Consider the following 23,535-nt stretch of genomic DNA (forward strand, 5'->3'; position numbering starts at 1 on the left):
CTTGATGGTGTGATGGAATATCCTCATGTACAGGTCAAGTCTCATTTCGCCACTAGTGTATACGAGAAAGCAGGCACTTAAGGCACTTATACATTGTGTGATAGTTTCCTTTCAGGTTAACAATAAGTTAAGTTGTAAGATAAATGACAACAGCAATATCACATAAACAGTACAAACACGCAGAAGCATTTACTTAGACACAAATTTTTGTAACTTTTATCTAATAACACAAAACCAGAAATGTATCGGCAACGAATGTAGTAGCATTGTTTGTAATTAACGTTGCGTTGTAGTAACAAAACATGTGCATCGTACTTAGATAAACTAAAAAATTATTTATTAAAACCACTTCCTTTTCTTTACAATACTTATTTATCAGTTTATTTATTTATTTCATCAGAAAGAACATGGTTCTGAAAACTATTTATTTTGTAGCTTTTGTTGTACGTCGATGAACTAATGTAATATTACTTATTTACTGAAAGTAAGTTAATTTCAGGATATTTTTTGTATTGCTCTGGTAGTCCCATTAATAGTCCCGCATATTTTATCGGATGGCGGGTCAGTATTCTTATCTGGTGTTGTAGAATCGATTTGCGCTGGATTACAATTTATTAACGCACCAATTGTGGTAAGTCGAATTTTATTTAAACAGTTTATACAAATACTGTTTCAAATTAATAGGGATTAAGTGTTTTTTATCTGTAAAATAGATATTAACCGTATACTATCTCTAATTCTACACAATTTGTCAAGATATGAGAAAGCATTTCCTGAAGTTCTTACATTTTTTGAAGTACGCTTTATTTTAATGATATGAGACTTAAAAATTACGATGGGATATGTAAAATATTATTTCTAAGTATTAACTTGAATTTTTAGGGCAGTTGGAGTGACACATTTGGAAGAAAGAAAGTTTTCACCTACACGTTGATTACATCTCTTGTGAGCAATTTACTTCTTCTGGCATCTCCTGGTTCCTTGGTCATCTTCATATTTGCAAGATTTTTAAATTGTAAGACAATTACCGTTCTACTTTTAACAGCACTTCAAAAAAAAAAAAAATAAGAGAAACAAATACGGTCAAAATTGAAACATTTCATCTTATTATCAGTAAAACAATTAAAAAGAGGAAATATGTCTCCCGACTAGAATATTGGAAGGGGGAAGGTAGAATCCCAACAAGGTTAGACACCCTATCTCGTGTGGACACTATATTATACACAAAGGGCGTATTATTGCCTCATTTAATAAATGCCGCATGTGGCCATCCTTGGGAAAAACAGTTATTACCCGGTTTAAAGAGATTTTGACTGAATCAATTGGGTTATAACAGTTGACAATTTTAAAATATGGGCCAATAGCAGATAATCATGATGTTATCTAATAAATGGGCCTAGAGTTGATGTTTGTTTAATCGAACCTCTTTGAGGCAGATGGTGGAATTGCCCAATTCTTTATAAGATTTGCCTTATAAGTTCCATATGAAAAACTCATAAGGCATACCTCACTTCAGTGTAGCCTATATGAACCCACACACTACATTAGGCATGTCCCCTATTCTAGTCGGGTTGATGAGACTGTCAAAAGAATTCTACGCTTTCACCACATTCCCTCAGGATGATAATTGCAGAATCTAGCAAAACGTCAGATTGACTCTCTTCTCTCGATGTCTCTACTCGTGGATTCAATCGAGAGAAGAGAATCAATCCTGAACCACANATCTAAAATCAGCCACTTCTTCTAATTTTTCGTCTCCTATCTTTATATTCGCTCTTTCCCTACTTTTTCTTCCCTTGCATATCAGCCAAAGATATAGCAAAAAATTTTATTTTATACCAACTTTTGGAACTCTTTATAGCACACATCGTAAGATATCAAGATGTGTACGTTGAAACAGGTTGGAAGACAACTGATTTCACCCTTTTTTTCAAATCACCTTATTTCATATTTCTTCCAAAAGCTAAATTCGCTTAACACCACACCAGCATGGATAGAAATAATCCAACCAGTGGAAAACAACTAGCAACACCTCGCACATTTTATATAATTGGTGGGAGTTTTCTCTGAACTCTTCATTATACTGGTAGAATGTTACCATCTAAACATATTATAATACCATACATGTCTGAATCAGTTCCTAAATCAATTTCTTCTGGGTCCCTTACGAAACAAGATATCGTATAAGAAAGAAACGTCACAGTGGGTACATTTAGAATTTATACGTTTCATATTTCAGTGTAATACCAACCTAGCCAATACTTTTTCTTCTCGACAGGAGTTATCGTCGTGGCGAAAACGGTCCGAGTTAGATTTTATCGGCGTAAGTTGTTGGTTTAGAGTGAACGTTACAATTTCGACGATAATGTCCGGGGACAGTGCATGAAATTCAAATGAGCATAGAGTAGTTGTGCGATTGGTAAAAACGCGTAGCGACGGCGTACCGCAACGGTACCGGCGTCGTCTCGGGGTTAGTTGCGCGCCGTGTTTCCATGTCAAAGCCGTAACCTACGTGCCGTGGTGAAATACTGCACCACAAGGAGCTGAGGACCGCAGAACAATAGCTAAAGGTGTCGCCCGGCAAAAATGGAATGACTAAGCAAGAAACATTGCACGCAAATAAGAAATACGGGATGGGACTCGGCTATTTGTATTCCTCCTACAAGACTGTGTTCTCTCCGATAGACAATGCAGGTGTGTGTTGTAAGAGACGCCCCCATATCGCGCGTCCCTCTGTTCCCATTAAAAATGTTATTTAACGGCTAAAGCGATACATACACACGCAGTAATTGTAAATCTTTGACACGACGCCTTATCCTCGTACACAGTGTTCACAAATTCAGAAAAGTCTATTAGCCTTGTCTCAGTGCTGTTGGACCAAAAAGGAAAAGTAGGTACCATTTTTTGGAAGAATTCTCTCATGCTGAACGAAATTTTATAACTTTTGGCATATGACAGGACAACATTAAACATGTTAAAGTTGTATGTCTGGAGCACCGTTCTGTACGGGTGCATAACGTGGGCACTGGGCACAGTAAGAAAGAAAAGTTTGGAAGTGTTCGAAATGTGATGTTTCAGGCGAATAATGAGGGTACCGTGGACAGAGAAGGTTAGAAATGAAGAGACATTAGAAAGAGTAGGAGAACAGGGAACGCTATGGATTCAATGAGAAATAAGTGAAATAAAATAATTTGAAGTGGTCTGTATTCTGTCGAAACTGCCAGACGCGGATCGCGATTTCGATCTTTTTGGATCTCATCAGCGCGTCGCACGCAGCTCCGACAGAACACACACCAACTTTTACCTGCTGTCTTAACAGTGCGTTTTAGAAAATACCACAAATGGCGCAGTAAACGCCATCTGTAGCACGATGCTACATTTTAGGATTACGTATGCTCCAACAAGGTCCACTTGTGTGGATATCTACTTGCTGAAAACGAATCCCAGTGTAGCCAACCTCAACGTGATAGGCACGTTAGCTTAATCGAATAAAATAATTCGAAGTGGTCGGTATTCTGTCGAAACTGCCAAACGCGGATCGCAATTTCGATCTTTTTGGATCTCATCAGCGCGTCTTTAAGAAGTGAAATAGGTTGGAAGGACACCTTTACAGGCTTGAAGATTTAACGAGAGACATACTACAAGCAGAAACAGGAGTTAAAATGAGTAAACGTGAATCCACAATAGATTACTGTTAGCAAATCATTAAGGATGTGGGATGTTCTAGTTTTAGGGAATCCTATGATGATGATGATGGAAGGATAGTGAAAGAATAAATGGGGAGAATGATAAAAAAATGAGAAGAAATAGTTTCTCATCGCATTTTACATTCAATGATACCATATCGACAAAAAAATACTCCCTTTCATGTGTACGTGATAATTAATTAAACGACACGATCCTAAAGTTATGTGCTACGGTGTCAGTTGACTAACATTGACTTAATTATCTTCTTTTTATCAAGTGTTTTGTTCATATGATTAGTTATAATAGCTTTAGGACTAAAGAAAGGTGTTAAAAACGTGGTGTACGAGACATACTGCCAAAAAAAAATTATAATCATTAAATGTGTAATCGATTGATGAACATACTGTATTTAAGGAGGTGTCATATGTATTTAGTAAATTATTATTGTGCTTATACTTAAGCGCAGTCATTTCTCTTCTTAGATACTGATCTGAGTTTACCCCTTAAACAGCATTTACAGATTTAAGGTGGCACATGATCGTGTATTTGATAAACAGAATCAACTTCCAGTTCATTAATGATTTTGACGAGTTATGTTATTGCCCGTTACACGTAGTTGATGACACAGGTTAGTTTTCAACTCTTCCATTATATTACACTGCCCACGCACATCTAGCAGTATCGCCTAAACTTCCTTGTTGCAGATCATCACGAAATATTATAACAGAGAACTACTCATATTTCGTCATAATGAAGAAATCGTTAATTAATTAAAAAGTGGTAAAATCCCTGGACCATATCAGTTTAAAAACAAAAACAATAACCGCTTTGCAAGAGTGGATATGGGAAAACTCAAGGAAAAATTTGAAAATCCTAGAAAGTTTTGCACCAAAACCACGGGATATTTAAGAATTTTGTAGAAAACATACATTTGTATTCTAAAAGTTCTGCTACTGATTATTATTATTTGATAACTATTGAGCCGGGTAGTTGACAGCTTAACAATTGAGGACATATCATGTGTTCGATTCCAAATAGGCCTACCCTGGTCTTTGTTTTTCTATGTCTTTTTTGGATCAATAAGTAAATGCTGTACGGTAATAATCTACAGATGGTCTATCACTTTTGCAGTGTTTTCTGCCCGTCTCTCGTCTTTTCCTCCCTAATCACTTTCACTCACTTGTCCTCACAATTCGTAATAGGTAAAGAGGGAAGAAACCCTTCCATCCTGTTCGCCACTTTGTATCAGAGTGTTAACAGGTGGAACAACCGGTCCACCAAATCGCAAGAAAGCATTTGAAGATGAATTAATCAAAAGTATTTCTATCTTGTCCATTAAAATATCATTTGCAGAATGTGTAGGTTATTGACATTTATCTACGTGGAGTATTATTTAAATTGGTGGTACTTCGTGAGTATAAGTTTCTCCAAATCTGGAAGACGTCACTGCAATAATTAAATTTTCGAATTTTTGAAGGATGATTATTAGCCAGATCTTGAAAGTAGGTTAGGGGGTTTTCATCTCTTCTTCGTTCTCGCATCCAACTTGATATTCTTTATGCTGCATTACGGTACAAGTATTAATTTAACAATACAAATTCATTTTTTGACGTGACAACGTCTTATAATTCGATACACGCTCGAAAAAACATGANACTGTGAATGTTGTATATAAAGACATTCTGTAGTATATTTAGTATGTTCAGGAGGTATCTTTTGAAGATTTCCCCTTTTCGATAATAATCTAAACAAAACAAAAATTTTTTTAATATCAGCATTGCACCCGTGCGAAGCTGGGGCGGGTCACTAGTTTTATTTAACAGAGATCGCCTCTATTCTGTTGTTAAACCACATCCTTAACTAATTGCAAACATCTGTCTAATCATCTAATCTAGTGTATCTACTCCTCTTAACTCCTATTTTTGCCTCTAATATATCTATGACTAGCGTTTCCAGTCTGACAATTTACAGGACATCATCTCTATGAACGTCACTCTTTTGTTCGTTTTTTAACGATTGTGAACAGTAATCAAATTTAGGGCTACCTCTACTCCTCTTAACTAGTATTTCTGCCTCTAATATGTCTCTGACTAGACCTTCATGCCTGAGAAGATGTCCTATCAACCTATCTCTCCCATTTTTTATTGATTTCCGTAGTGTCCTCTGTTCTCCTACTCTTTCTAATACCTCTTTATTTCTAACCTTCTCTATCCACGGCATCCTCAACATTCGCCGGTATCACCACATTTCGAACGCTTCTAATCTTTTCTTTTCCGATTTGACTTCCTTTTATTGAAGGCGACTCGACCCTGCGCTATCCTCTGCTTTATATCCTTACTACTCCTTCCTTCCTGACTTATCTGACTTCCCAGATACCTAAAATCAACCATTTCTTCTAATATTTCGTCTTTCTTTTGATTACCATAAGGGAAAACATTCGCTCTCTGCACTGATCATTTAGAAACATAAGCAAACACTTTGGCAATAATTTTTCAATTGAGCGACAATTTCGTTGATGGAGTCGAAAACTGGTAATCGATTAACCAGAAACGAAGATAAAGGGGGCGTAAACAAATTTATTCACACCTGTGGACACAGGTACATCTTGTATACCACAGAGCGTTTGTAAAGCAACCAGTGCCACACATTAGTCGAGTCGTTAGCCACAAACAAGTAATTATAATATGGGTACCTTCATATGTGCAACTCTAATTGCCTTGTAGTCAACTGGTGTGAATAAGTTTACCGCATGCACAATGCACTTGCCACCAATGGAGCTAATCAAATCAATTTCAGTACGTGTTAGTCTGTGAATACAATAGCTATATGTTGTATTAAATGTGTACTCTATCGTATATTACATATCGTCTCCGAATTACTGTAAGGAATTCGATTATTTAGAAGTCTGACAAAGTGAATCAAAAGTTTATTTCATCTAATGATATACAGGTCTGACGAAGGAAGCTGGCGAGCGGTCGCGCAGGTACTTGCCCATTTATGACCTATATGGGTAAGTCACTTGGAACCGATAAACAAATAAGCTTTCAGTAGGCGTAAATTAAAGTATTAATACAGATAGGACAGTAGCGTACTAGAAAATAATGTAAAAACTTGACTTATCAAAAGAAAAAATTAACCTACTGTTTTTGTTTTATAGTTAGTTTTCACATTCACTCTCATCATGGGAATCTCTATCAATGTCACCAACATCACAATTAGTTCTTCTTTTTGTCTGTCTATTACTTGCTCACTGATCCCTATTTTTAAATATTTAATCTACGCCCCTGATAGGAATACTGAAGTATGAGGACTGCAATCTTTATACCTAAAACTGCCTACTTATGCCACCGCGCATACACGCCATTTTAAAATTTCTGCCAGCTTCCAGCGTCAGGCCTGCACTTCGTTTAGTTTCTGTAATGATGTGACCTTCAGTTTGATCGGCGCAAAGTAGAAAAGAACAGCACTAGGACAGAAAAGAAAGGAGACTACTCTTGGCCAAACTCTTAACCGGCGAGAAGCGTATAATCCGTACAGTACTGCACGGAAAAATTGACCATTTTATCCACTAAAATTGCATTGCCCAAATGTGCTGTTATTGGTACCATTTACTACTGAAAATATCAACGAGATGTTTAATTATATTTGAAGACATATTAAAGGCTTTAACGTTCGTTTTCGACTCGTACTACTATTCATGATTGAACAAAACTTTTGGCAGGTACTGTATGAAAAAGTATGTTTAATGAACAAGAGTCGAGGGTATAATGAGCTTTTTTCTCCCTACCCATGATTTTGCCAGCGCGCATCCAAGACANAAAATATCACTTGCAGAATGTGTAGGTTATAGACATTTATCTACGTGGAGTATTATTCAAATTGGTGGTACTTCGTGAGTATAAGATTCTCCAAATCTGGAAGACGTCACTGCAATAATTAAATTTTCGAATTTTTGAAGGATGATTATTAGCCAGATCTTGAAAGTAGGTTAGGGGGTTTTCATCTCTTCTTCGTTCTCGCATCCAACTTGATATTCTTTATGCTGCATTACGGTACAAGTATTAATTTAACAATACAAATTCATTTTTTGACGTGACAACGTCTTATAATTCGATACACGCTCGAAAAAACATGACTCATGCAGCGTTACCTCGCTCTGAGGCGTTCCATTTAAGGCTTGAAGTGCAAGCGAGGGCGCGGAACGAGCGACAAAGAGACACAATCGGCTTCGGCGTTTGGCAGCGTTCGACATCGGTCTCTCTCCTACTTGAGTGAGTGATGCGTCCGCGTGGACAGCTGCTATACAATAATACATTTCCATTTACCTCCTTCTCTATATCCATACAAAATATCTATCAAACAAATAAAATTAAAATTTTCTTTTGAAAAATGAAACCATTCCATCAGTATTTTCTTATGACGTTGTCACGTTCAACTATCGTCAGTAAACCGACTTTACAGACAACCGACTTTTTTTTTATAATTGAATCTATTGTTGCTTGATGTATTAATTGTAACAAAATACCATCAAACATATTGTCATGTATTTAAACACCTTCCTCACACCATTACTATTTTTAGTTAACTATTTGCTGTCTAATTATTAATTAATTAGTCATCAATTCATCGCTATTTGTCACTTCTTCGCTCTTCCTTCTTCGTTTTGTACCTATCGCCACGTAAATAGGATTCGTAGTAACTCCACTCGATCTCGCGACGACTATTTACAAAGGCTACTCGTGTTCTAGAATGATCCACTATGTATGTTGGGTTGCCTGCATAACAATGTGCTAATATGATTGGCAAGTGTAAAGTTCTATGTACCAAAGATAAGTGCTAAGCATCATGGAATTAGATTAGATTATGGTATGGTAGGGATGTTCGTTATAGTTCCTTACTTATCATGAACCATAATTATCCAAATTATTTATGCCGTCTCGATTTTCATGTGCCATGCAATACACGAATTATTGCATTATGTTTGTATTTTGGCAATTAATTATGCTACATTTAATGGCCCCTTTTTTCCAACAGGTCTATAACGATTAAGATGCAGAGCGAGCGCAGTGCACTTGATTATTAAAATTCACTTGGAAATTATTCATTTAATGATTGCGGCCTGGCAAAGGCATAATATAAACTGATTCTAGATAAAAAACGCCGCTTAATTACATATATTTTTGCCGTGTTCATTAACTTTAACGTCGGAAGTGAAGTAACAAATTTATAGGTTTTATGTTCATACCTAGTGCCTTTCCCGTTACCCTCATCAAACAACCACCTGTAGAAGGCTATTCAAAAGAGGTTGTTATCCCCCTGCCTGTGTCACGTTATGAAAGGAATTGAATAAATTAAAGCACTTTCACCCTTCAACACAAAAAAAGCGGTTTGCAAAATAAAAATGAAAACCATTGCTACAAGTTAATATGACCTATATGTATAATTACATAAAAGCTATTTATTAAATACTAGTGACCTGTCCCAGCTTCGCACGGGTGCAATGCTGATACTAAATATATCTTTGTTTTGTTTAGATTATTATCAAAAAGGGGAAATCTTCGAAAGATACCCCCTGAACATACTAAATATACTACAGAATGTCTTTATATACAACATTCACAGCCTTTTTGTCATTAGACAATACAAACCGGCCTCCCGGCCGGTACCACCACAACCGCTATGTCCCTGCATTTTAAATCTGTAATATCTTCTAAAATATTGATCTATATTAAATGCACAATGTATTTAAGGTACTTAACTAGATAAGAATTAATGCTGTATTGCCTACAATCGCTTCGTAAATAAGTCATTATTTTTCATAAAAAGTAAAGGATAGAAATGGTTATTGTGGGTTATCCCTAAGAGATAGACATATACCATCGCGGACTTTTTTGTAGACCCTTTTAAGATGTACAATATTGTAGTACATTATTTTGATCTATCTCGTAGGGTTCAGCCAGCGCTTTTAATGTAAGCGCAAAAAATGTGTTTATTTACGACATCACATTAGAAACCTCTAAAATTATCAGTGTTTCCCTACTATATTATGCATGTATTATACATATAAACCTTCCTCTTGAATCACTCTATCTTTAAAAAAAAACCGCAACCAAATCCGTTGCGTAGTTTAAAGATTTAAGCATACATAGGGACAGACAGCCGGAAAGAGACTTTGTTTTATACTATGCTTCTATTCCTGTTACATACCCAACTGAATAGTAGAACGTCTCAATATACGTACTCATACAGAAACAGCAAAGAGTCTCAAATAAAAATAAAATGTCTGGTCTGATACAGAGTCAAAATATCAATATCGCCTGTGGGACCCTTTGTGTTCATTGGCTTCTCCACCTAGAATGGCGATCGACACAACTGACCATTATAATAATTTTTAAAAGAAAGATCCACTAGATGATTTCCTTTCTGTATGTATTTTAAACGAAAGTTTAAATTGAGGAGCGTGAGCGTACCGAACCTTTGCCGTAACAACCCTGTAAGCACCTCTCACTTTCTTTTTATTCTTCACAATTGGTGAACCTCATCATCCCCATCCGACTTACGTCAACCCCTGCTCATTTACCATAGCTTTAGTGCCACTTAAAGAGTGTCTCCCGTTGAGTTTTACTTCCTTCTACATACGTATATCTTAACGAAGCATTACATTACATGCAGCTCTAAAGTGTATTGTTTTTTTCAATGATGATAAATTTAGTTGAATTGATTTTATTATTTTAGCAACACATTTAGTGCATATAGTGAGGGAAATGTAGTAAAATTTGGGTCATTTATCTTTTATAATGGGAAACTCCTAACATATACATCGTAACAAAACATTACCACGAAGGTATGACCTTTGACATCAAACTCTCTGAAAAACTAAAAATATACTAATCGTTCTTGTTGTTTTAGATTTTTGCACTTTAATCTTTGTACATAAATGCATTCTATTATATCATAAATTTATCATTAATTTGGATGTACCAACCTTCAATTATAATGACTAAATTCCATTGGTCTTTTTAACGATGTTACAAACGATATCTACTGTATTTCAGCAAATATGGGACAAAAACAAAATTACAAAAATCAGTGTTCAGAGTCAAGACCGTTCTTCTTGATGCAGGTCATAAAGTTCCTGGATCCTTTATGATCCCCAGTACAGTTCCATTTTTATTATGAGGTGTTTATTTTAAGGGCGTAACGTTTAGAAAGTGTCGTTTGTTGATTTTTTTTGATGTAGCCGATTGTTCACAAGTTATAAACATCCCTCTCTTGCAATATTTTAAGTTTGAAAGCCCTTCCTTGTATGTACTGAGATGTTTCAAAGGGTTAATCACCAATAGTGACATTCGTCACACCCTTGGCATTTTTTCCTAGTTGGACATGCTGACGAAGATATCGGTAAGTCTTTACCTTTTTTTGTGGGTACCTTATTGTAAAAAAAACCCTGAAGGTTGTAATTGGAATTACTACGTCACCCAATTAAAAAAAAGTTTCATCAACTGTTTTGTTAAAAACTTCGTACAATCAATGATTTCTGAGCTCATTTCAGGAAACCTAAAGAAAAAGGTCAACCTTTACGATTCTGAACAACTGGTTGCAAATTAAACGCAACACCACGTTCCTGTCCAATCAGAGTGGCTCATTTCAGAAGAAGAATATTTAAGACCGCTTACTTCCGATGGTGATTGCGAAGGCGGAGACTAACCGAACGTAATATTCCCAGGGTAAAGACCGCTGATGAGATCGCACAAATAAATCAATTCGTATTTCTCGTTACCGTAATGCACGAGCGCAACATCGAACCACCGCCAACGGGTCGGCTCTTTCTCGGTTCACGTATCCTCGATGTCGTCCTTCTTGGACACACTGCACTTCGGAACGGTGGAAGCAAGACGGCGAGGTCTAATTGGTACCGGAAAATAGGTCCGCACCTGACGGCCAGAGAGACAAGTCGTCTTTCTAAAGGTTACATCGGACGGGAAATAAATTTTAAACCAAACGCCTAGCTATTGTCGGGAACCAAAGGCATTAAAAGGGAGAACGTCGAAATGGACGCGAATTGGTACAGTACACCGTAAAAATTGTGATAGAAACCTGTCATTACATATTTGACATCATTTTTTCGATTTTTATTTACCCACTAATGAGGGATTAATTAATCCAGGTTCGANAGGTAGCGTGTAGTGGGTAAAAAATTCAGAAATGAATTTTCAGAATAATATTTCATATTAAACTAACTCACTTCTAAAAGATATCTAAATTATATGTATGTTTAATCATAGTATATTCAGTATATAGTTACATTAGTTCGACGGATCGTTAACCTTGTAGGTCGGTTGGTCGTGGTTGTTGTTGTCACCTCTCGTAGTTTAGTGGTCAGAACATTGGTGCGTAAAGCCAAAGGTCCCGGGTTCGATTCCCGGCGGGGATGTGACAACAGCAACAATTTTTCCCTCATTAATTTGAAGTAGTTTGTAGTGGATAAATAAAAATCGAAAAAATGATGTCAAATTAATATTGCATATTAATCCACTATTAAGTAACCAACAATGTCATAGGATTTCTGTCATTACATGTTTATTTTTTTTTAACGCACATTCTTGACTATCATGGGACGCGCCATAATCATTTCAACATCTCTATTATTTGCGTAAGAGTTAATATGCACCTTCAACCATTTTTCTAGTATTTTGTTTACTTCAGGATCTCCTACCTTTGATCTTACGTAAAGTATCTGCACTTTCGACAAACCATTTTGTTCTATCGTCTTACAGAGTTTCATTCCAACAAAGAATCACAGGCAAAGCAAGATTGATAATAATATGCTTTCATCAGTTTCATTTCCATGAACTTACCAAAACTGTGAAGAATATTAACCATCTCAAAATGTTTCAGGTGTTTCCACTCTAAATCTATTCGCCATGATTTTCTTGGAATTCCAAAAGCGCATCTTCCATGAGACATCTATCTATATTTTTTCCATCTTGGTTATATGAAGATTGGAAAAACTTTGGCGGTTGTTGTAGAACAAACAGAATAGCTCAAAACCCCAACGCCAAAACACGACACTGTAGTTGTCCAGTTGGACTACAGTGTCGTGTTTTGGCGTTGGGGTTTTGAGCTATTCTGTTTCATCTTGGTTATCATTAAAATATAAGAACATTACACGACTTGCTGCAGAAACGATCAGATTTGATCAAGGTTGCCGGAATCCTTCCCCTAAATTAACTGTTTTCTCGTTGGAATAAGTACAGATGATATTGTCTGAATGTCATAAGGTACATTCTTAAAGCCAATCTCTTTTTGAGCAATAGTCATTTCCGTCAAAATAAAGTCCAAGGTAATTCTGCTGGCGCAAACAAGGACGAAGTAGTAAAATTCAGGAAGGGGAGCTTGCGGCAGAAAAACAACTACCTGGCGTCAGCTACATGTCTTCCTGGGCTTCATTGTGCCGGATGCTGGACTTCCTTAACTTTTGTGCTAATTCACGTTTACATCGAAATCACTCTTATTTAAGTTGGACTCAAACAATGCTCCTATCTTCCTGTTTGCACACAAAGAAATACCTTTCTGTTTTTGATTCCCAGAAATATGTCGAATATATTTCGATGATACAGGATTATCCATAAACATAACGATAGCCAAAAATGACAGTATCGGCTAGGGCTAATATATGAAAAACACGTAGATTTTAAATCTTTAGTTTATTATGCAACTAAAATAGGATTAATGCCATATGGACAATAACTGGATACATCATTTTAATTTTAAGCAAATATAAAGTGACTAAATAAATACAGGAAGGAAGTGGGTTTGGTACCTGGGAGAAAATGGAAAGATCTTTAGATATCTACCGGGACCCATAAATTATACAGATATGTATTGATCCCTATACTTTTCCTTAGGCTACTTTCTATGATACGTCAATGGAATACAAACAGCAGTTACATAAAAAATGTAAAACTACTTTTCATACCGCAGTTTTATGTCAATCATAAACAGCAAAAAAAAGGATCGGTCCATCAATATTACTTGTCTCTCATAAAAATGCCACAAACTGTAATTAAACCTCTCCATCCAATTGTTGTGACAGGATTTATGACACTAACTAGCGGCAGAGAAAAGTACTCATTACGACACGATAGGAAATCTTCAAGAGCTGATTCCAGTATTTTACGTTGTCTAATCATATTATTAGTATTTAGAGAAAAATGAAAACATTATTGGAAGTTGACTGACTATAGAGATACATAATTTCATAACATCTTGTTGAAAATGACCCAGTGACTTAACCACGAACAATATGATGAATAAGGTCTAATACAACCAAGTATTTATTAAATAGTTCGAATGTGAATTGGATTAAATAGTAATGATAGTAAAATAATTCGAAGTGGTCTGTATTCTGTCGAAACTGCCAGACGCGGATCGCGATTTCGATCTTTTTGGATCTCATCAGCGTGTCGCAATACGGACCACTTCGAATTATTTTATTCGATTAAGCTAATGTGCCTATCACGTTGAGATTGGCTACGCCGGGATTCGTTTTCAGCATGTAGATATCCACACAAGTGGACCTTATTGAAACATACGTAATCCTAAAATGTAGCATCGTGCTACAGATGGCGTTTATTGCGCCATTTGTGGTAGCTTCTAAAACGCACTGTTAAGACAGCAGGTAAAAGTTGGTCTGTGTTCTGTCGGAGCTGCCTGCAACGCGCTGATGTGATCCAAAAAAATGTAAATCGCGATCCGCGTCTGGCAGTTTCGACAGAATACAGACCACTGCGAATTATTTTATTCGATTAAGCTAACGTGCCTATCACGTTGAGGTTGGCTACGCCGGGATTCGTTTTCAGCAAGTAGATATCCACACAAGTTGACCTTGTTGGAGCATACGTAATCCTAAAATGTAGCATCGTGCTACAGATTGCGTTTACTGCGCCATTTGTAGTATTTTCCAATAATGATAGTGTTTCGCGTTTTCCTGCATTTGACGGTGGGCGCTGCGGAAAAGAAAATATTAGAAGCGTTCGAAATTTGGTGCTACAGGCGAATGATGAGGGTACCGTGGATACAGAAGGTTAGAAATGATGAGGTTTTAGAAAGAATAGGAAAACATAGAAGAACTAGGCAAGGTAGGTTGGTCGGACACCTTCTCAGGTATGAAGGTCTAGTCAGAGACATATTAGAGGCAGAAACGGGAGTTAGGAGGGGTAGAGCTAGACCTAGATTAGATTACTATTCGCAAATATAATAGTCCTTAACGAATGTGCGATGTTCTAGTTTTAGGGAAATGCGACGATTAGCTCAGGATAAGGAAGAGTAGAGGTTCGTGTTCAACCAGTCTTAGGACTGACGACTTTATGATGATGATGATGACTACTGACTACCTAAGTCTCTTGTAGCGATAACCTTAATAGCAGTTGTTTCTAGTATTGTTGTCTCCATTCGCCTAAGTTCATTAATAAAATTAGCCGGTAAAGAAAACAGGAAATTATGATGCAAATGTTAATGTAGAAATAATAGCAGCTTCGAATTTATAGTTTTGTTATTACCGTAATAAGAATAATGAATGATATAATACCTATATAATTTTTAATAGGTAGCACAATTAAATTCAATATAAGTAGGGTACAAGTCTGAACAAAGTTATTTTGTCAAGTTATGGACAGTGTATCGCCATCTGCTGATATTTGTCGGTAACTGTAGTATTTCAAATGTTTGATAATAATCACGTGCTAATGAGAACCGAAGCCGCGATTTACACTTGGTAGTATTTATAATTTACTGAGCAACAGCATAATGTTCTTTAATAGAATCATTTTGTGTATTGATGATAGCATAAATTTTCTGGATCAGTTTTTGGGTGTTTTCTTTCCACTTTGTCAAATGTTTTGTTGATACGATGGCTTATGATTGGCTGACTGACTTGAAACTTTTAGGGTTCCTATAATAAAAAATTATGTCAGTGGATTCACTTCAGTAGTTCAACTGTTCATTTTTTTCACAAGAATTTACCTAAGCTGACTTGGCATTGAACCTTTGGGTATGTTATTTGGATTCCCAATCGTTGACATTCAATTAATTTTACCCATTAGAACGTTATTATTTTGAAATCATTGATGACTAGAAACCAAAGAGTTATTTGGCCTTGAAATATTCCACTAATAGAAACAAAATCAAACAAATATTTGATCAAAATATGCACATACTAAAAACAAACAGAAAAGACAACAATAAAAGCATAATCATGAGAACATTTTCGATCAATGTGAGTCACAAATGCTTAATAAAAAATTGCAAATGTTTATTGTAATAGTAATTAATGCATTTCTTCTACAATTGGTTAAAATGGAACAACATCATCTAATTCAATAGCTCAAAACGAAAAAATAGGACCCACCTCTGTTTCAAACGTACTGTACAATGAAGCAATAAACAGAAATCATCCAAATGCCTTTCGAAGAAGAAGAAGAAGAAATGCCGCATAATGCAGTAGAATTAGCATAGAATCAGAGATGTTTTCCCAGTAATTACAGATTTGTGTTTTGCAAGTTACAGTAACGTATTCTATTAGATCACCGCAATCCATTAATTATTATTACATATTATCATCTACGCTTTTCCACACACGTACAGAAATAGCCACACTTTACTAAGACGCGTTATAACATTTGCCCGAGGCGTCAAATACCTTTGAGAAGACAAATGCATCACGACTTCATAAAATTATAACGAATTAATTAAGCGTTTTATATTACCTATATGTTGACCGATTAGTTGATGTGTTTAAGAATCTTGATGATGTGTACAAGATGGCCAAGTTTAAATTTTTCGATAGAAGAAACATTAGTAATATGCTTACCATTGAAAAAAATACTGGTGTGTATAAAGTGGAATGCTGAGTAGCAATTTCATTTCAGTGCATCAGTAGAATCTGAAATATATCAGCATCAGCTGTCTTTTCTTAAGGACCTACTCGCTCCTTGAGTATCCACTCATATTTATGTATGCATTTGCTCCTTGAGTGCCGACTCAGATTTTTATATACATAAATAAGAGTAAATGCTCACGACGTTGAGTGCCTACATTCAAAAATAGAAGTAGCTCCTTAACTTACTGTGGAATGAGTGCCTCTGCTTTGGAACTCAACATTATGCACATCACATAATAGGTTGTATGCACAGAGATGAGTGCAGGGTACCCACACCATTTGCAATGCATAAAAATGTGGGCACAATCTCAAACATGTAAGTGTCTGTCCTCTTTCTTTGAGTAGGTACCTATTTCCACCTTGAGTGTCCACTTAGATTTTTATGTACATAAATAAGAGTACATGCTTGCAATGTTGAGTGCCTACATTCAAAAATAGGAGTAGCTCCTTAGCTTACTGTGGAGTGAGTGCCTCGACGAAGAAACTCAACATTATGCACGCCGCTTAATATATTGTATTCTCAAAGTAGAGTGCTGAGTACCCAGTTCATTTGCAATGTATAAAAATGTGGGCACAATCTTAGGCATGTAAGTGTCTGTTCTCTTTCTTTGAGGACCTATTTGCACCTTGAGTGTCCGCTTAGATTTTTATGTACATAAATAAAAGTACATGCTTGCAATGTTGAGTGCCTACATTCAAAAATAGGAGTAGCTCCTTGGCTTACTGTGAAGTGAGTCCCTCGGCGAAGAAACTCAACATTATGCACACCACTTAATAGATTGTATTTTCAAGGTAGAGTGCTGAGTACCCAGTTCAACTGCAATGTATAAAAATGTGAGCACAATCTCAGGCATGTAAGTGTCTGTTCTCTTTCTTTGAGGACCTATTTGCACCTTGAATGTCCACTTAGATTTTTATGTACATAAATAAGAGTACATGCTTGCAATGTTGAGTGCCTACATTCAAAAATAGGAGTAGCTCCTTGGCTTACTGTGGAGTGAGTGCCTTGGCGAAAAAACTCAACATTATGCACACCACTTAATAGATTGTATTTTCAAGGTAGAGTGCTGAGTACCCAGTTCAACTGCAATGTATAAAAATTTGAGCACAATCTCAGGCATGTAAGTGTCTATTCTCTTTCTTTGGGGACCTATTTGCTCCTTGAGTGCCCACTCAGAGAAACTACTCTGAAGTAAGCCGAGGCACTCAGTAGTGCAAGCAGATACTCTGCATACTGCATACAAAAATCTGAGTCATCACTCAAGGAGTGAGTGGGTCCTCAAGATAAGAACGTAGTCATTCATGTATATTAAATTCTACTCAAATTCTGATTCAGATAATAATATAGAGTTTAAGCTATGTGCGTAAAATTGAGTTCCTACCCAGAAATAGGTAGGAGCGAGGAGCGAGTAGGTTCTCAAGAAACGAGAGTAAAATTTCACATGACTGAGATTCTCCTCAAGAAAAGAGAGTAGTAGCTCATTTGATATGCATTTAAATGTGAATTGAATCTTAAACATGTGAGTATCTGTTCTCTTGTCTTGAGTAACTATTCACCCTTGAGTCCCAACTCAGATTTTTGGTTGCATAAACGAGAGCGTCTAATGATGCTATTGACTACCTACTTTTAGAAATATCAATAGGTGTTCAGTTTTTTTTGGAGTAGCTTCCTCTGGGTGGGAACTTTATTTGATGCACATCACTTCATAACTGCTTACGTGTATAGTTTGTTGGATTGTCCTTTTAGTAAAAGCAATAGTTTTTACTACATGCGTATTCGTAAAATTTTTGCGTTACTTCTTATTTAAAGACATTTTTTATTGTAGATAAATAAATAGTTGAAATGTTAAAAAATAAGGGGACTATTAATATTATAATTTCTTTCTAAAGTATCACTTCAAGGTCAAGGAAGTGTCGGTGATTTAGCCGCACTGTCGTGTCTCAAGGAAAAGTATAATAACATAATTATCCCCGCAGAATTTTTGATTCCTTTACCTTAACCAAACAAACGTACTTTTTATTTCTCCATTTTCATGCTGAACACTAACCTGCGTCATTACTCTTTCCTTCTACTTATTCCATTTCGTTCTCGTTGAAACTTTAAATAATTAGTTAGGTGAGACCTTATCATCTATTCTCCGGAGTAAACGTCCTCGGTTAGAAATGCATCCATTTCCTTCACATCAGTTTTATTAATTCCCCACGGTGCACTTAGTAATTTAGCTGGCAAATGCCGGCAGCGACTAAATGACCGACAATTAAAATTAAAATTGATGTTACCAGAAATATATCATTAGAAGATAAGTGGAGCTGATACACGGCAAAGAAATCGGACTTACGTAAGTTGGTATTGATTCTTAATCGGTCTCCCGTTCTTAATATTCACTTTGCTACTGTCCACCACGCAGTGGTTTCATTAATAATTGGCGTAGAAATCATTACTTGCCGGCAGCTCTTGTAAATTCTATTAAAGAATCTTGAAGTAGATATTAAAGCCATAGGTTATGGACATCCAATGGAAAATAGTACATTACGTATCAAGGGAAGGAACAGGGTTTTTTCAGACTGCATATGAGGCGAGAGTGGCAAACATGCAGTCTGAAATAACCCTGTTTCTTCCCTCAATACGTAATGTACTATTTTGTCATGTTTGTTCGGAAAGCTCGTCATTAAATTGATAGTTGCCGAAATAAGAGTAAATGATTTAGAGGTTAGAAAGACATTGTCATTCAACAACTGATTTCTGCGCATGCCCATAAACTTCAGCGCATGCGCTCAAAAGACTAATTTCATTTCCTCCCGAGTAAAAACCCGGCTGAAAAGAGGCCATTTCTTCCCTATTTCGTAGCACGCAAAACGAGCTTTTCGCGCTAACATGACAAACAAAAAATACTTGCTTACATAAGAGCACAAATTTATTGAGATGTTATTGTAAAGTAACAGAAAATAATGCCTTAAATCCTAATTGTAGTGTTAGATAGTATTCTGTTTTAAATTGAAAATCAACACATACCACTCGGTTAATGGGTCAATTAAAAATATTAGAAACATTCAGAAATCATGTAAATGTTGCTTAGCATTTGGAAGGACATCGATTCGATTCCGGATCCGTTTCGTCTGGTCCATTTCATTTTTATGGGAGTTCGTTGGATCATTCCCTCTCTTCCGTCTTATTTGTCTTACCACAACCACCACTCTCCCATTCCCAGATGGAAGACTAAAAGAACTACGTCACGACGTGGGACAACTGATTTAGTTCATGCGAGGTGTAATCACTTATATGTATAAGCAGCTGTTGAAGAAATAATTACTTACCGAACGGCATGGCCTAGAGGTTTAAGCCATTGCTTATCATTCCAGAGGACGCTGGTTCGATTCCGGGTTCGTCAGCCTGGTCCAAGTTTTTCTCTGGTTTCCTTGGATCACTTAGGCAAATGCTGGAGCAGTAATAGTATTCCAAAGATAATCTTTCATTCTGGTCTGTCCCATCTATCTCACCTCAATCATCTCCCACCCATTTCCTAAAATGAGGCAGAAGATGACCTTTCACCCTATTTTCCTGCTTATTATGGAGGAATAGCCCGCCCACCAGCGACAGTAGCTGACAAGAATGAAACACCCAAAATTTTTCAGATTCAGTAGATCGAACAATCAATCACCAGAGAAGCAGATAACCGTTATCACTCACCCTTGCAGCATAAAATTCCCTGTCATTGTCTTCGTTCCACACGTAAATGAAATATAAGCTAATAACTTATTTAATTCTATTACTTATTAACTATTATCGAATGTAGTTTTAATGATTTTAAATTAATTACGAACTATTTATTTACTTAAGGATATTACGTTGTTGAATAAATTATTGATTAGATTATTTTAGATTAACCGTATTGCATAAAAACACATAAAAAAGCGCTTCTTCTCTACAGGAGTCAAAGTAAGTATTTTATGGATTGTAAAAAGAAAGCATTGTGAGTAAATAATGTCTACATGCAGTTTATATGCACATTATAACTACCAGTATTAGACCTTTACGAACGATTCTTTGATGAAGATCTCCATGGAGTTTACGTTTGGTTAAATTAATATTGTTCTTGCCTTGTGATACATTATTAGTGATAATAGCTAATAGAAATCTTTAGCTGTCGACAATGTATTTGAATTTAATATTCATTTGTATGCCACGTTCTCGACTTAGCAAGGCATAATGGTAATAAAGTACCTTGCAATTCCTTGCCCATAGATTACTGTCAACAGCGTATACGTACGTATTTTATATGTTGTACGCTTTCAATGTCGAACAATTATCTGTTATCCAACGTATGTACCAGACATGTGTTGGTAGACATACACGTACGCAGTTGTGTCACGAAGCAAATATGTAATATATGTATGGCCTAAACCATTTTTAAACGGGGTAATGTATTGTTTATTCATGCACGCTTAACATTTTATAAATCGCCATCAATTTATTGGTAGGACGCTGCCAGGTGACGTTCTTTAGTACCATAAACTACCGCTTTAAAGAAACCTCGAAATACACATGTGTAGGCACATTTGTGAAATGGGGTCGTGGCTGATCTTACAAGTAATTGAATAGAAAAAAAGTGCGAATTCTACATAACATCAAATCATGATTTAATTATTGAGTTCTTCTATTATGTACAAAGTTGCACACCCTTATCAAAGGTGTTCTGATTACTTTCGGACTAACACTACAGCCTCGAGTTGTGACGTTAGAGATAATAATAAAAACATTCAATAGACGTAGCATCCTGAAAGATGAAAATCTTCACATACAAAATCAGAGGGCGCTATGAAATTCAATAAGAAATAGGAGAGATAAGTTGGTAGGAAACCTTTTCGGGTATGAACAGCTAGTTAGAGTCAGATTAGAAGCAGAAGCAAGAATTAAGAAGAGCAGAGGTGGATCTAGATTAGATTACTGTTCACAAATAGTTAAGGATACAGGATGTTCTGGTTTTAAGGACATGCTATGATTGGGTGAGGTTAGGAAAGAGTGGAGGTGCGTGTCCAACAAGACTTATGACGACCTTATGATGATTATGATGATGATGAACATTTCAATAAATTCGGTAACTATCAAAATAAGACTCTACTAATATTGATATGATTCTTCCAGTAGTTTCAGTTTTGTAAGCCATATTTCACAAATATCATTCTGTGATCGATTGTAATAACCTAAGTAAAACAAAAATAAACGATAGTAAATGAAAGGATTTTCAATGTTAAACAGCGCTATGTATATATAAGGTTTTGCATTTACTGAGGAAGCACATTTACATCTACATCTTTCTATCAGGATTCACTGGTACCTTTTTAAAGTGGATGTCGTTAATCGGCAAGAATTTCTGATAATGAGTTAATTTAGGATAATTTAGCTGGGAAAAAATAGTTTACATTATGTTAGTGTATGGTATGTTTTTTAGGTTTTCCGATAAACGAAAGGCATTACGAAAATGCATCTTGTATCACAAGGATTGGTTACAGAAAGAAAAAGGATGATCTTGCTCTATTGACAAAAGTACAGCAGACGTTCCTACTTATAACCATTTAAAAAAGCCTATGAATACTGGTATTGACCCCTATTGTGTTTTTGTTGTCACGCACCCTATTGCGTACATGTACAGACAGTACCTTAAATACGTATAAATTCAAAATAGAAAGTCAGAAATATTCCTTTCTTTGTGTGATGTTACATCCAATAAGGATGTATCTAATTTAACGTTGGTTTCGCTTATTCAGGACATACCAATGTTTATCCATAAATTGCCTTGTGCAATGGAGTTGTCCGTTTACATACTTAGAAACAAGTACAGACTACAGCAAATGTACCTACAGTGGCAACTCGTGGATGTAGTAAATGATTCAATAGTCCCGCACATCAAACTCCCTGTTGTATAAACAAACACCTATTTAAATGTTTGAACTCATGGAGAATCACTAAATCGATCATCAGCAGAGTAAACATTTGAAAATTAATATGGACTTGTGGTTTTATTGGATCATTGGTTTAGACCATTCGGGAGGACACCGATTCAATTCCAGGTCTATCCGCCTTGGTCCAAGTTTTTCTGTGGTTTCCTTGGATCACTTAGGCAAATGCCTGAGGAAGTAATATTCCACAGATAATCTTTCATTCTCTTCTGTCTTCACTTCGTCCGTCTCATCTTTCTCACCTGAACTACCACCCACCCGTTCCCACGATTCGTGAAAGAAGGCTGAAGAGGGCCTTCCGCCCTACCTTCCGGCGTAATCCGTAGGGACTGTCCGCCCACCAGCATTAGTGGCTGGTGGGAATGAAACATCAAAAAAAAATATTTCTTATTCTTTTTTGTTATTCAGGCAGACTTCAATCGAAATGTTTCCCAAAAATATAGGATAATGGAGGCAAAACCTGGGACAACTACATTCCGCAGTATTTCACTCTTCAATTATTGACATCTGAACTATTTTGACTTTTCCTCCCTAATTACATCCACTCAAGCATTCTTACGGTTCTTAGGCTGAACAGGACCTTCCACCCGCCTCTACTACTCTGAACCATAGTGTGGATCAGGACAAACAAATTTGTCTATCCGTTCCTTCAATTTGATTCCCCCAACATAATATTTATTGGTAGTATCTATGGAAGATGTTTAAATTGTTTGTAGTTCTCGTATGTACTGTGCGCACACTACATTTTTAAGTACGTTCCATTAGTAAAGATTCCTCATGGACGCATATCCCCATAGGTTCGATGCTCTATCCGCCACTGTATCCGTACCATGTGTAGTTATCAAAGAAAAGAAGGACGTCGGAACGGATCGCGCGGAAGCTAAATAGGCAACAACTTTTGAAACGGCAGCTTCTTGCCATAATGAGACCACGCACTGTTCCTTTTACAC

The 23,535-nt window shown here is 36.4% G+C and overlaps 1 long non-coding RNA gene across 1 annotated transcript; it reads left to right on the forward strand.

The window, feature by feature from the left end:
- LOC108742300 lies at nt 1-1,065 on the forward strand. The gene is made up of 3 exons (XR_001938654.2): nt 1-443; nt 500-631; nt 883-1,065. It is a non-coding gene; the product is annotated as an uncharacterized LOC108742300 (long non-coding RNA).
- The last annotated feature ends 22,470 nt before the right edge of the window (nt 1,066-23,535 follow it).

The sequence above is a fragment of the Agrilus planipennis genome, unplaced genomic scaffold, assembly GCF_000699045.2.
Source record: "Agrilus planipennis isolate EAB-ADULT unplaced genomic scaffold, Apla_2.0 scaffold147, whole genome shotgun sequence".
NCBI classification, from domain to species: Eukaryota; Metazoa; Arthropoda; class Insecta; order Coleoptera; family Buprestidae; genus Agrilus; species Agrilus planipennis.